The sequence below is a fragment of the Dasypus novemcinctus genome, chromosome 24, assembly GCF_030445035.2.
Source record: "Dasypus novemcinctus isolate mDasNov1 chromosome 24, mDasNov1.1.hap2, whole genome shotgun sequence".
Classification (NCBI taxonomy): Eukaryota; Metazoa; Chordata; class Mammalia; order Cingulata; family Dasypodidae; genus Dasypus; species Dasypus novemcinctus.
The window spans coordinates 53,314,495-53,327,880 of record NC_080696.1 but is presented as its reverse complement, the minus strand read 5'-3'; the positions used below and the strand labels follow the sequence as shown (position 1 = coordinate 53,327,880).

The window sequence follows — 13,386 nt, the reverse complement described above, 5'->3', positions numbered from 1 at the left end:
TCAGTCATTAAAAATCTCCCAACTAAGAAGAGCCCAGTGCCAGACAGCTTCACAGGTGAATTCTACAAAACATTCCGGAACGAACTAACACCAATCTTGCTGAAACTATTCCAAAAAATTGAAACAGAAGGAACATTGCCAAACTCCTTCTATGATGTCAACATTACCCTAGTACCAAAGCCAAACAAAGACACCACAAGAAAGGAAAATTACAGACCAATTTCTCTAATGACCCTAGATGCAAAAATACTTAACCAAATACTTGCTAATCGTATCCAACAACACATTAAACGAATTATGCACCACGACCAATTGGGATTTATTCCAGGTATGCAAGGATGGTTCAACATAAGAAAATCAATCAATGTAATACACCAAATAACAGATTGAAGGAAAAAAATCACATGATTATATCTATAGATGCAGAAAAAGCATTTGACAAAATACAGCACCCTTTCTTGATAAAAACACTCCAAAAGATTGGAATACAAGGAAATTTTTTGAACATGATAAAGAGTGTATACAAAAAACCTAAAGCCAACATTGTTTACAATGGAGAAATCCTAAAATCCTTCCCTCTAAACTCAGGAACAAGACAAGGATGCCCATTGTCTCTGCTCCTATTTAACATTGTCTTAGAAGTACTTGCTCGAGCACTGAGGCAAGAACCAGATACAAAAGGCATTCAAATCGGAAAGGAAGAAGTCAAAATTTCACTATTTGCAGATGACATGATCCTATACATAGAAAACCCTGAGAGATCTACAACAAAGCTTCTAGAACTCATAAATGAGTTTAGTAAAGTCGCAGGTTATAAGATCAATGCGCAAAAATCAGTAGCATTTCTATACACCAATAATGAGCAAGATCAGGAGGAAATCAAGAAACAAATACCATTCACAATAGTAAATAAAAAAATCAAATACTTAGGAATAAATTTAACTAAAGAGGTAAAAAACTTATACACCGAGAACTATACAAGACTGTTCAAGGAAATCAAAGAAGACCTAAATAAACGGAAGAATATTCCTTGTTCATGGATAGGAAGACTGAATATTATTAAGATGTCTATCCTACCAAAACTGATCTACACATTCAATGCAATCCCAATAAAAATCAACACAGCCTTCTTTAAGGAACTAGAAAAACTAACTATGAAATTTATTTGGAAAGGAAAGAGACCCTGAATAGCCAAAGACATACTGAAAAAGAAAAATGAAATTGGAGGAATCACACTACCTGACTTCAAAACACACTACAAAGCTACAGTAGTGAAAACAGCATGGTATTGGCATAAGGAGAGACACACAGACCAATGGAATCGAATTGAAAGCTCAGATATAGAACCTCACATATATAGCCATATAATATTCGATAAAGCCATCAAACCCTCTCAACTGGGAGAGAGTGGCCTATTCAACAAATGGTGCCTGGAGAACTGGATAGCCATAGGTAGAAGAATGAAAGAGGATTACCATCTCACACCTTATACAAAGATCAACTCAAGATGGATCAAAGACCTAAATATAAGAGCCAAGACCATAAAAACCTTGGAAAGCAGTGTAGGGAAACATCTACAGGACCTTGTAATAGGAAATGGATTCATGAATATCACACCAAAAGCACGAGCAGCAAAAGAACTAATAGATAAATGGGACTTCCTCAAAATTAAATCCTTCTGCACCTCAAAGGAGTTTGTCAAGAAAGTAAAAAGGGAGCCAACCCAGTGGGAGAAAATATTTGGCAACCATATATCTGATAAGAAACTTATAACTTGCATATATAAAGAACTCCTATATCTTGAAAATAAAAAGATAAACAACCCATTTTAAAAATGGGAAAAAGATTTAAACAGACACTTCTCCAAAGAAGAAATACAAATGACTAAAAAGCACATGAAAAAATGCTCCAAATCTCTAGCTATCAGGGAAATGCAAATCAAAACTACAATGAGATACCATCTTACTCCCATAAGATTGGCAGCTATGAAAAAAACAGAAGAATACAAATGCTGGAGAGGATGTGAAGAAAGGGGAACACTCATCCACTGCTGGTGGGAATGCAGAAGGATCCAACCATTCTGGAGGACAGTTTGGCAGTTTCTCAAAAAACTAACCACAGATTTGCCATATGACCCAGCAATACCACTGCTGGGTATATACCCAGCAGAACTGAAAACAAGGACACAAACCGGTATATGTACACCAATGTTCATAGCAGCATTATTCACTATAGCCAAAAGTTGGAATCAACCCAAATGCCCATCAACAGATGATGGATCAATAAAATGTGATATATACATACAATGGAATACTACTCGGCTGTAAGAACAAATACACTACAAACACACATGATAACATGGATGAATCTTGAGAACCTTATGTTGAGTGAAGCAACCCAGGCATTGAAGGACAAATACTACATGACCTCAATGATATGAAATAAGCAAGCTGCCTCAGAGAGCTAGAGACTGGAAGATAGGCTTACAGGAAATCGGGGGGTGGAGGAAGGATATGAGCCGACGTCTGCAGGGGTAGAATCTATGATGAGCTGGCGGTAAGTATGAGCACAAAGAAGAGATAAAATGGGGGCAAGGGGTTGCCTTTGGGTGGGGCTTTGCGGGTTTGAGGGGGGCTGGGGATTGGCGGATGGGTAATATTGCCCAACAAGTGGGGGGAGGGAAGGGTAACATACGAACATAGGAGAGTGTCAGGTGTTGGTCGAGAGTAAAATGCTGAGAAAATCATATCAAAATATAATTAAGAGGGTTACCTGTTTAGGATGCTCAGAGGGGATGGTCGGATGCAGGACAGGTTCCTGCGGAATGTCTGAATGCTCATTTTGCCAGAGTGGGTGGTACCATCGGGTAGAGACCCAAGTAATGAGAGTGGGGGTGGACCCACATCCTGGGGAAGACTAATGCCATCAGATAGAGGGAACTGTATCTCTCGAGAGAAAGGGTGGCTCCCAGGGCATTGGGGTAGTTGAGCAACTTAGGCCCTGAACAATGTTGCAAGTGTCTCTGGACGGGGCTCCTCGGGAAACGGAGGCTGGCTGTCACTGTGGGCACCAAGGGGATGGGAAAATGGATGTTAAATGTGTGGAACCAAAGTAAATGTGGGGTAAGAGAGGACTTTCACGAGAGTACACAAGGATGGATATAAAACATGTAATATTACACCATAAACATATAGGGGACGACAGACTAATAAAGTAAACCATAATGTAAAACATAGGATAACTAAAAATTTAGAAAACTGTATATCCTAAAGTATGGAACAGAATGTAAGCACAGATGTCACCTTGTTTGAAAGCTATTGTCTCAGACTCTGTACATCACTTTAAGTAAATACGATATGAATAAGTTATAAGAATATCGCTGTGGAAGGGAAAAGGTTTAATGGTAGATGTGGGGGAGTACTGTATATTGTATATATGAATTACTGTGGTCTAGGGCTCTTGTGAAGAGAAGTTCAATATTTAGGGAAAAAAAAAAAAAAGATAGGATGTAGAATTTTTCCAAGTCAACACGTATTCTATATCTAACCTTTAAACCCATCGCTATATGCCATTTTACTAGTAAGGGACCCTGACATTATATTGGGCTTCAATTTTCAGAAAGTTTTGGATCACAGAGTGGTTCAACAGTGGCAGCGGAGGAATACTGGTATAGGATACTATTTACAGATGATATATGGCTGACAGTGAGCTGTACAGGGCATATGTCCAGGGTGCATGGTAATGTTTGGATATACTCATAGTGGCAACAATTAAAAACTACAGCTGGGGGGGTACTGGGTTCCTGGCCGGGGGTGCTCTGTCATGGTCCCTAGGGGAACAGCAGCAGTCCCCCAGGTGCAACGGTAAGGACCAGGAAGGAATGAGGGTCCAACAGTGAGAGCACGATACTAATGACTATGCTTGTGAGCCTATATGCCTGAAATAAGAACAAGGCCTAGAGCTGCACTGTGCCTGGGAATTTCCTCCTGACAGCCTTCATGTTACTCAAATGTGGCCAGTCTCGAAGCCAAACTCAGCATGTAGATGCAGTGCATTCCCCCCAGCGTGGGACATGACACCCGGGGATGAGCCTCCCTGGCACCGAGGGATCACTACCAAATACCAGCTGAAGATGGAACTAGAAAATGACCTTGAATTAAAGGTTCAATGCGGATCAGCAGAATATCCCTGTCTACATATAATAACATGACTTTAAAATGCTGTTTGACCCAATGTAAGGGGGAAATGGAAAGCAGAAATGAGTTTATATGGCTACAAGTCTCTAAAAAAGAGTCTGGAGGCTGTCAGAAGGATTGCCCTTATGCACAACTGAGCAGAGTCTAAGAGACAGATAAAGTAGATACAATCCCCAGGTATTGGTTCCTTTGAGGGCTAAAGAGACCCACGGGTTCTATGGTCATGGCAGACGGGGTTCACTGCCATGTCAGATGACCCTTCTTTGGAGCTGGTGTTTCTGCGTGATGGAACTGGACTCAGATGGGATCTCTTTTCATAAGACTTTCATCCTACTTTACTGGAATTGTAGTTGGTGTTGGGGTTAAAGATATATTTAGGGGATTTGAATCTCTGGACTGACAATATGATAGCCAGGCCCTGAGCGTCAACAGACTCCAGCTCCTACAATCTGATTTATTGGACTCACCTCACTCAGCTAAGATGGAGTTGAAGAAGGACAACCACCACACCATGGAGCCTAGAGTGCCTACAACTGAAAGCAGGAGGATTGCATCCAGTATCCATGTGGAATCTGAGCCTCCTCCTGACATAGAGGTGCAACGGACACAACCAATCCAAGGCCCACAGAGAAAAGGTGGCATTGGAGTGGGAAAAGTGGACATGGTGGCTGATGGATATGGGGAGTGGCAGGAAGAGATGAGATGTGGAGGCGCCTTTGGGACTTGGAGTTGCCCTGGATGGTGCTTCAGGGGCAATCACCGGACATTGTAAATCCTCCCAGGGCCCACTGGATGGAATGTGGGAGAGTATGGGCCATGATGTGGACCATTGACCATGAGGTGCAGAGATGCCCAGAGATGTACTTTCCGGGTGCAATGGATGTGTCATGATGAGGGGAGTGAGTGTTGCTGGGCGGGGAGTGGTGGGATGGAGGTGGTGGGGTTGAATGGGATCTCACATATATATATATTTTTTTAATGTAATATTTTTACAAAATCAATAAAAAAAAGAAAGTGTTTAAAGACACATAAACGGGGAGGGGGAAGGGGAAATAAATAAACAAACAAATAAATAAATAAATCATTTAAAAAAAAAAAAGACACATAAAACACTTCACCCACTCAGTAATGCATGAAATTTACCCATACTAAGGAGAAAAAAACAGTGACTGGGAAGAGCCCCTTTCAGATAGTGGTCATTTTGAATCACATTTTGAATCACAGCGCTCTCCACCGCAAGGCCTCCACGGGAGTCTGGAGAATGCTGCAAGGGGTTGTGGGAATGAAGGGGTGGGGGAAATTGGGGTTTATGGGAATTAGGCTTCGGTTGAGGGAACTGGGGCCTTTCCCGGGGTCCCTGAGGGACATGAAGGATGAGAGATGGGTGTCTGGTGGGTTTCAGGGCTGTGGGGATGTGAGCCTCGGTCGGCTCTGAGGGGATTCCCCGCTCGCCCCCTAAGGGTGCTGGGGAGCCCCGGGCCACATGATGTCAAGCTTAAGGAACATATAAAAAAATAAAAAAATTAAAAAGCTTAAGGAACAGGGACGAGGTGGAGGGAATCTGAGTCTAGGGCAGGAAGTCTGGCTTCTCTCGGGGGTCCAGGCTGAAGGTATTCGGACTCCTGGGATCCAGGGAGCTGGGACGAGGAGGAGCTGGGGCCCAGGTCTGTGAGGAATCCAGACTCCTCTGGGGGTCAAAGAAGTGGCTGGTCTCAGAGTCCCGGGGCTCTTGGAGGGCCTTGGCTTGGGGTCGGGGGGCCAGCTAAAGGAGCCGGGGTCTGAGGGAGTTCGGGCTTCCTCAGGGGCCCCACAGTCTGATGAACATTTTGGGTCTCTGGGCCTCACCCGAGGAGCACTGGCGTCTGTGCAGTCCACGGCCACAGGAAGGAGATCTGCGGCTGGACCCCTAAGAAGATGTCGACGCTGACGATGCGAGCATTGTGCTGCAGGGAGGCCGGACCCAGGCCTGGGCCGGGTTGTGGTCAATGTGGGGCTGAAAGGAGTGGTTGGCTGGCCAGTGGCGGCCAAGGCCATGGGCAAGTTCAGGTTCCATGTGACCTACTGTCTGGGCGGCTGTTCAGCTGCTGCGTCATCTATGCTTGCGTTCTGCTCACAGATGGGAAGCAGGTCCCAGGAGTTGCAAGAAAAAAGCTCTTTTATATATATTTTATATATATATATTATATATATTTTTATATATATATAATATTAAATATAAATATAATTAAATATAAATATAAATATATATTTTTATATATTTATTATATATAAATATATATTTTATATATATTAAATATAAATATAATTATATATATTATATATTTATATATATAAATATATAAAAATATATAAATATTTATATATAAATATTATTTATATATATAATTTATATATATAAATATATAAAAATATATAAATATTTTTATATAAATATTATATATAATATTAAATATAAATATAATTAAACATAAATATAATTAAATATAAATATAAATATATATTATATATTTTATATTATATATAATATAATTATATATATAATTTTTATATTATATATTTTTATATTATATATTTATATATAAATATATATAATATAATATATATAAATATATAAGAATATTATTTTATATATTATATATATAATATTAAATATAAATATAATTAAATATAAATATAATTAAATATAAATATAAATATATATATATTTTTTAAGATTTTTAAAAAGTTTTTTTCTCTCCCCTCCCCTCCTCCCCGTGGTCTGCTCTCTGTGTCCATTTGATATGTGTTCTTCTGTGTCTGCTTGCATTCTTGTCAGCGGCACCCAGAATCTGCGTCTCTTTTTTTGTTACGTCATCTTGCTGTGTCAGCTCTCCATGCGTGCAGCGCCACTCCTGGGTGGGCTGCACTTTTTTTGCAAGGGACAGCTCTCCTTACAGGGTGCACTCCTTGCGTGTGGGGCTCCCTTAGGCAGGGGACACCACTGCTGCATGTGGGCCAGCTCACCATTCGGGTCAGGAGGCCCTGGGTTTGAACCTTGGACCTCCCATGTGGTAGGCGAATGCTATATCTGTTGAGCCAATTCTGCTTCCCTCTTATATTTTTTAATGTCACATTTTTTGTGATCTGTGTATCTTTAAAAAAAATGGCATCAGTAGTAATAAAAGCTAGCATACAAATGCCAACCACTCATTTTAGTTCTCAGGAAACTGAGGCACAGAGTGGCTCAATAACTGTAGAAATTGATTTATAGGGTTGCCACAAATATTGTACTAAATGGTACGTAAGAACTTATAAAAAGATCTGGCCCTGAACATAGGTGCTCAAGAGATAGCAGCAGTTGTTACAGTGTCACTATCCTGCTCATGAGCCTTCTGTGGCTCACTGCTGCATTTAGGAAAGTTTGAATGCCTCAACATGGACTACGAGGTCATGGCTGGTCCCGTCCCATCCCTCTACTTCCTTCCCCGTTTCCCGTTGTTTACTGCTCTCTGGTCAACGGGCCGCTCAGTTCCTCCTCCACTTCTCACCTGCCCTGCCCCACGGAACATTTTCCCTCCCCAGAAACGCTGTTCCCTGCTGCTCTTCCTCTGCCTGGTGAGCCTCTAAACACTTTCACAAGTCAGGGCACTTCTTGCAGGATGACTGGTTGGAGCGGCTAAATCCCCCTGGCCCGTGCTGGCGTAACTCGTAATTTTCCTTAAGTAAGGCTTACTGTCCCCCCTGGAATGACTGCTCTTGTGTCCGTCCCCCCTCGACTGTGAGCTCTTGGAAAGCTGGGCGATTGTCTGGCTTTATCATGGTTGTGAGTCCACGACAGCCCTCACAGACGGGCCCCTCCACACCCATGCCCAGCACCCAGACTTCTTGCGGCAAGTGTGGCTCAGGTGATGCAGATCCTCCTGTGGGCCTTGGGGCAGCAGGAGCAGAAGTAGGCCAAGGGATGGTGGCAGGGGCACGGGCGAAGCATCTCGTCCCTCTGGGAGTATAGGGGAGCTCTGGCATCCTGGATCCGGAGCAGGGGACAGTGCAGCAGCAGGGGTGCTTCTGCAGTGAAGTGGGGTGCTGCCCCTGGCCTCCCCGTCCTGCTGCACTGTCTACGCTTGTTTAACATCTGAGATACAAGCGAACCTTTCAGAAATCGCTTTTTGCTGAAGCTGGCGCTAGTTGTTTCTGTTGTCTACAGCTAGAACCTTGACTGACAGGGCCCCCACTGCCTTGCCCTAACACTTAATAAATATTTGTTGAGTGATTGAATGGATGGATGGGTGAGCAAACAAATGGTGGTCTCTCCAGAACCTGAGTGTTCCCAGTGCTTTTCTCCCCAAGAGGCATCTCAGCCTGAGGCTCCATCACCGTCCTGGGTGGTTACAGTTCTTTCAAAGGTCAGGGACAGGACAATAATGTGGAATGTCCTCGTCACTGGCCGGACGGAACACTGTGGCCTTGCAGATGAAAGAGTCTGAGGACAGAAACGGGGCTATCTCCTGGGGCAGGGCGGGGGAGCTGGCCGGAGCTCGCCACGAAGGGCTCAGGGAAAGACTGAGTGATGAGAAGAGGAAGCAGATCACGGAGCTGTGCCAGCACCAAGCGGGGGCGAGGGGGGGGGGGTTCTCTCATCAGTCCCCCTCTGCTGGGGCCGTGAAGTCACCTCAAACAATGCAAGCGCTGCTCTTCAGCTGGAAAGCAGATTGGAAAAACACAGCTCTTAGACAAATATTATCAAAGAATGCTTGAACTGAGTGCCAGTCCGAGCCCTTTTAGCTGTGGGTGACAGAAATCCATCTCAGGAAATGCTTAGGTTGTGTTCCGGAAGAAGGCAAGCATGTGTGTGCAAGTAGTTTGAGAGATGATCCCGGAAGCACTTGGGGGCAGGGGAGGGAAGTGAGACAGGGAAGGAAAAGAAGGCAGGAAAGGTTGATACTGGGCAACTGGGGCTCACACACACACACACACACACACACACACACACGGGAATGCTGGGACTCGGTGGGACACACTTCAGAATTGCCCAGTCAAGGGATGAGGGAGTGGGGGCTGTTGTCCTCATCCCATCAGTCACGCTGAAGGTGCGCTAAACGTGCCCTGGGAGAGAGCCCTCAGGCAGAGTGCACGGGGCCTGCGTGTTGGGAACCAGGAGGTCAAGATAATGAGTGCTGGGGGATGTGGGCACGTGATTTAACTTCTCTGCGTCTCAATCCCCTCAGCTATGAAATGGGGCGATAACAGTTCCCAGCCCACTGGGCAGCTGAGCCTCGAAGGGAATGGCTGGCACACTGGAACGGGCCAGGCAAAGTGAGTTGTTAATATATTCTCCTTCCCACTCTGAGCTCATGGAGCGGGAGGCTGGGTCAGAAGGCTGTTGCTAGAAACATAACATTGAACCAAGAACTCATACACAACAGAATGAGTGCTGTCTGATGCCATTACATGAAGTTCAAAAACAAGCAAAAATAATCAGTGGTGCTGGAAATCAGGATAGTGGTTGCCACTGAAGGTGGTAGAGACTGGAAGGGCCTTTTGGAGGGACGGGAATGTTGTATTTCATGATCTGATTACAAGTGTGTTGCCTTTGAAAATCTTTATTGGGCACTTTTTTTTTATCCCCCCCCCCCCCCCCCCGTTGTGGCATTTTTGCATGCTGTCTGCTCTCTGTATCCCTTCACTGCGGGTTCTTCTGTGTCTGTATTTACTTTATTTCCCCTCCCTCCTTGCAGCTTGCTTGCTGTCTGCTCTCTGTGCCCATTTGCTGCGTGCACCTCTGAGTTCTTGTTTGTCTCCCTCTTCTATTGGGTCACCTTGCTGAGTCCGCTCTCTGCAGCACTTGTGGGACGAATGGCGCTCCGCAGAGGGTGGGTGAGCCTGCCTTCACAAGGAGGCCCCGGGACGTGAACCCAGGGCCTTCCATATGGCAAAAGGGAGCACAACTGGTTGAGCCACAGCTGCTTCCCTATTCAGCACTTTTCTGTATGTAGGTTACACTGACACAGAAAGTTTTTACTAAGGGTGATGGTAGAACAAAACTGTAATCAACACTATTGAATTATATATCTGAATGTGGTTAAAAGGGGAAATTTTAGGTTGTATATTTTTTAAAATAATTTTTTAAAAAGTTTTCCCCAAAAAAGTCTGTGGTCCATTAGAAGTGAGCAGTGGTCTAGGGACCAAGGAGCACAGGAGGGGCCATCCTTCCTTGCCAGCCACTGCAGTTTCTGTTTCCTCTTGAGGTATAGGCATCAGTTTCCCCTTCCAGTGCTCAACTTGGTGCCCTGGGAGCCTCTGGCAGTTTCCCTTGCCCCTGTGATGTCTGATTGCCATATCTGGGTCTAGTCTGGTGCCAGTCAGCCTGCCTGCCCATGTTATCAGCTCCGGACTGTGGAGAGACTTGTTTAGACAGAGGAATTTCAATAAGTTTGAACTCATGAGCGGGGATGATGCCATTCGTTATTTTATTCATTAACTCAAGCACATTTTTTGAGCACCTACCATGTCTCTGGCTGTAGGCAAGGCTAGTGGTTTCCTTCCTTGGTTCATGTAATAAATATTAATTGAGCACCTAGTAGGCACTGAGGTGAGGGTTGGGGCTGCATCTATGAAGAAAACCAACATGGTCCTTGCTCTTCTGGAGTTGACTTTTTATTGGTGGAAGATAACAATAAACAAGCAAGTAAATACACAGTATGTTAGATGGTGATGAGTACAATGGGGGAAAAATAATGCAGGGAAGGGTGCAAGACATGTTTGGAGGGCTGCAGTTTTTAATAGGGTGTTCATGGAAAGCCCCACTGAGAAGGTAACATTCAAGCAAAGATAAGGGAGGGGGCCATTCTAGTATGTGGTGGAAGAGCATTCTGGCTAGAGGGGATGGTCAGTGCAAAGGTCCTGAGGCAGAAGAGTGCCTGCCATGTTCTAAGAATAGCAAAGCGGCTGACACAACTGAAGCCAAGTGGGTGAGGGAGAGAGTGGGAAGCTGAGGTCAGAGGAGTTACAAGGAGCCAGATCACACAGGACCTCATGGGCCAAGGTGAGGATTTTGGCTTTTACTCCTAGGGAGATGGAAGCCATTAGAGTTTTCAGGAGAGCAGAGACATGATCCGATTTTATCTTAACTCTGGCTGCTATTTCTTTTTTTTTTTTAAAGATTTATTTATTTATTTAATCCCCCCCCCCCCCCCCCCCCGGTTGTCTGTTCTTGGTGTCTATTTGCTGCGTCTTGTTTCTTTGTCCGCTTCTGTAGTCGTCAGCAGCACGGGAAGTGTGGGCGGCGCCATTCCTGGGCAGGCTGCTCTTTCTTTTCACGCTGGGCGGCTTTCCTCACGGGCGCACTCCTTGCGCGTGGGGCTCCCCCACGCGGGGGACACCCCTGCGTGGCAGGGCACTCCTTGCGCGCATCAGCACTGCGCATGGCCAGCTGCACACGGGTCAAGGAGGCCCGGGGTTTGAACTGCGGACCTCCCATGTGGTAGACGGACGCCCTAACCACTGGGCCAAGTCCGTTTTCCTCTGGCTGCTATTTCGAGAATTAATTCCTTAAGGCAAAAGGACAAAGATGGAAATAAGGAGACCAGAGAGGAGGCCGCTGCAATGGCCCAGGTGACAGATAAAAGTGCGTGGACCAGGAGGTATCTGTGAAGAAGCGGGTGATTCTGGATGTATTTCAAAGTTGATGCCCAAAGGGTTTGCTGGTGGATTTTATGTGGGAGTGAAAACAGGGTGGAGTCTAGAATGACTCCCAGGTTTTTGACCTGAGAAACAAGAAAGGTGGGGTTTAACTGAGATGGGAAAGACTAATGTGGGGCAGGTAGGGTGGGGGAGAAAGGCAGGATTGGATTTAGGGCACATTCACGTTGAGATGCCTGTTGGATGCATCACTGGCGACGTGGAGGAGGCGGGTGGAGAGAGAGGTCTGGGCTGAAGCATGCTTGGGGGGGCATCAGTGCATAGGTGGTATTTCACGCCAAGAAATTAGATTAGAGAAGATGGCTAAGGCCTGAGCCATGGATGCTTCTGTGTTCTGAGGTCAGAGAGCTGAGGGGAAACCAGCGAAGGAGCCAGAGAAGGAGCAGCATCATTAAACACGAAAAAGATTGTACCAATGTGGATGACCTCCGAGATAAACTGTTAAGTGAAACAAAATGCAGCAAACAACAACAACAAAAACCTCAAGCACAGAAAAGTGTATATTTATGTGAATATACGCATATATAATATTTGACAACCATCATAGTGTTGATTGGTTCGGGCAAAAAAATCACCAATGGCAGCTAAATCGAAGTAGGGAAATTAGATGAGCGCTAAAATATTTAAATGTCTGTCACCTGTCCCCCTACAGGTTGCTTATCGCCTTCAGGGAGAACGACACCTTCACCAGCTGGTGAACAGCAGCAGCGCCAGTGAGGGGCAGGTGGCCCTCGAGGGGCTCCAAACATGATAAGCTGAGGACACAGCAGAGCATGAGGGGTATCCAGCCAGGGATGCCAAACCTGAATTAAACCGTGGCAGATTGTGTCTTCCAAAGATGGCCACATGGATGTGCATCGCATTCCGAGTGCTCTCCTTACAGTGTGATGTGGCCGCGCCTCCACTGAGAGGCAGGGTCTGCGTTCCCTTTCCCTGAGCCCAGCAAGCGCTTGGTAACTTCCTCAACTAATAGAATGCGGTGACCACCGCACGACTTCCAAGGCTAGGCCACACCTGGCAAGATGGTGCCTGCCTGCTGTCCCTCACTTGTCCTTCCATGCCAACCACCACACTGTAAGGAAGCCCAGGGCCCAGGGTGGGGGCTTCTGACCAACAGTCCCACCTAAGCCGCAGCCAGCAACTAGCAACCGTGCGAGGGAAGGAGCTTCCAGGCCACTTCAGCCCCTGCCTTCGAGTTTTCCAGCTGAGGCCCCAGAAAGCTTAGAGCAGAAGTATGCCCTGCCTGAATTCCTGACCTAGAGAAATGCTAGCGATAATAAATGATGACTGTTCTAAGCCACTAAGTGTCGGGGTAATTTGGTATGGCACGCAGCCATGTTAAACAGACGAGCTCTAAATGCGGACCCTTCTATGACATAACTGACCTGGCTTCTTCAAAAATGTCAGGGTTACAAAAGACAAAGAAAAGCTGAGGAATCATTTCAGGCTAAAGAAAACTGAAGAGATGTAACCACTAAGACATGATCTTGGTCTGGAGGGAAAACACACTTTC

The 13,386-nt window shown here is 45.3% G+C and overlaps 1 long non-coding RNA gene across 1 annotated transcript; it reads left to right on the top strand.

Annotated features, from left to right (window-relative positions):
* Positions 1–11,479: 11,479 nt before the first annotated feature.
* LOC131275853 (uncharacterized) lies at positions 11,480–13,173 on the top strand. The gene is made up of 2 exons (XR_009183324.1): positions 11,480–11,799; positions 12,526–13,173. It is a non-coding gene; the product is annotated as an uncharacterized lncRNA (long non-coding RNA).
* The last annotated feature ends 213 nt before the right edge of the window (positions 13,174–13,386 follow it).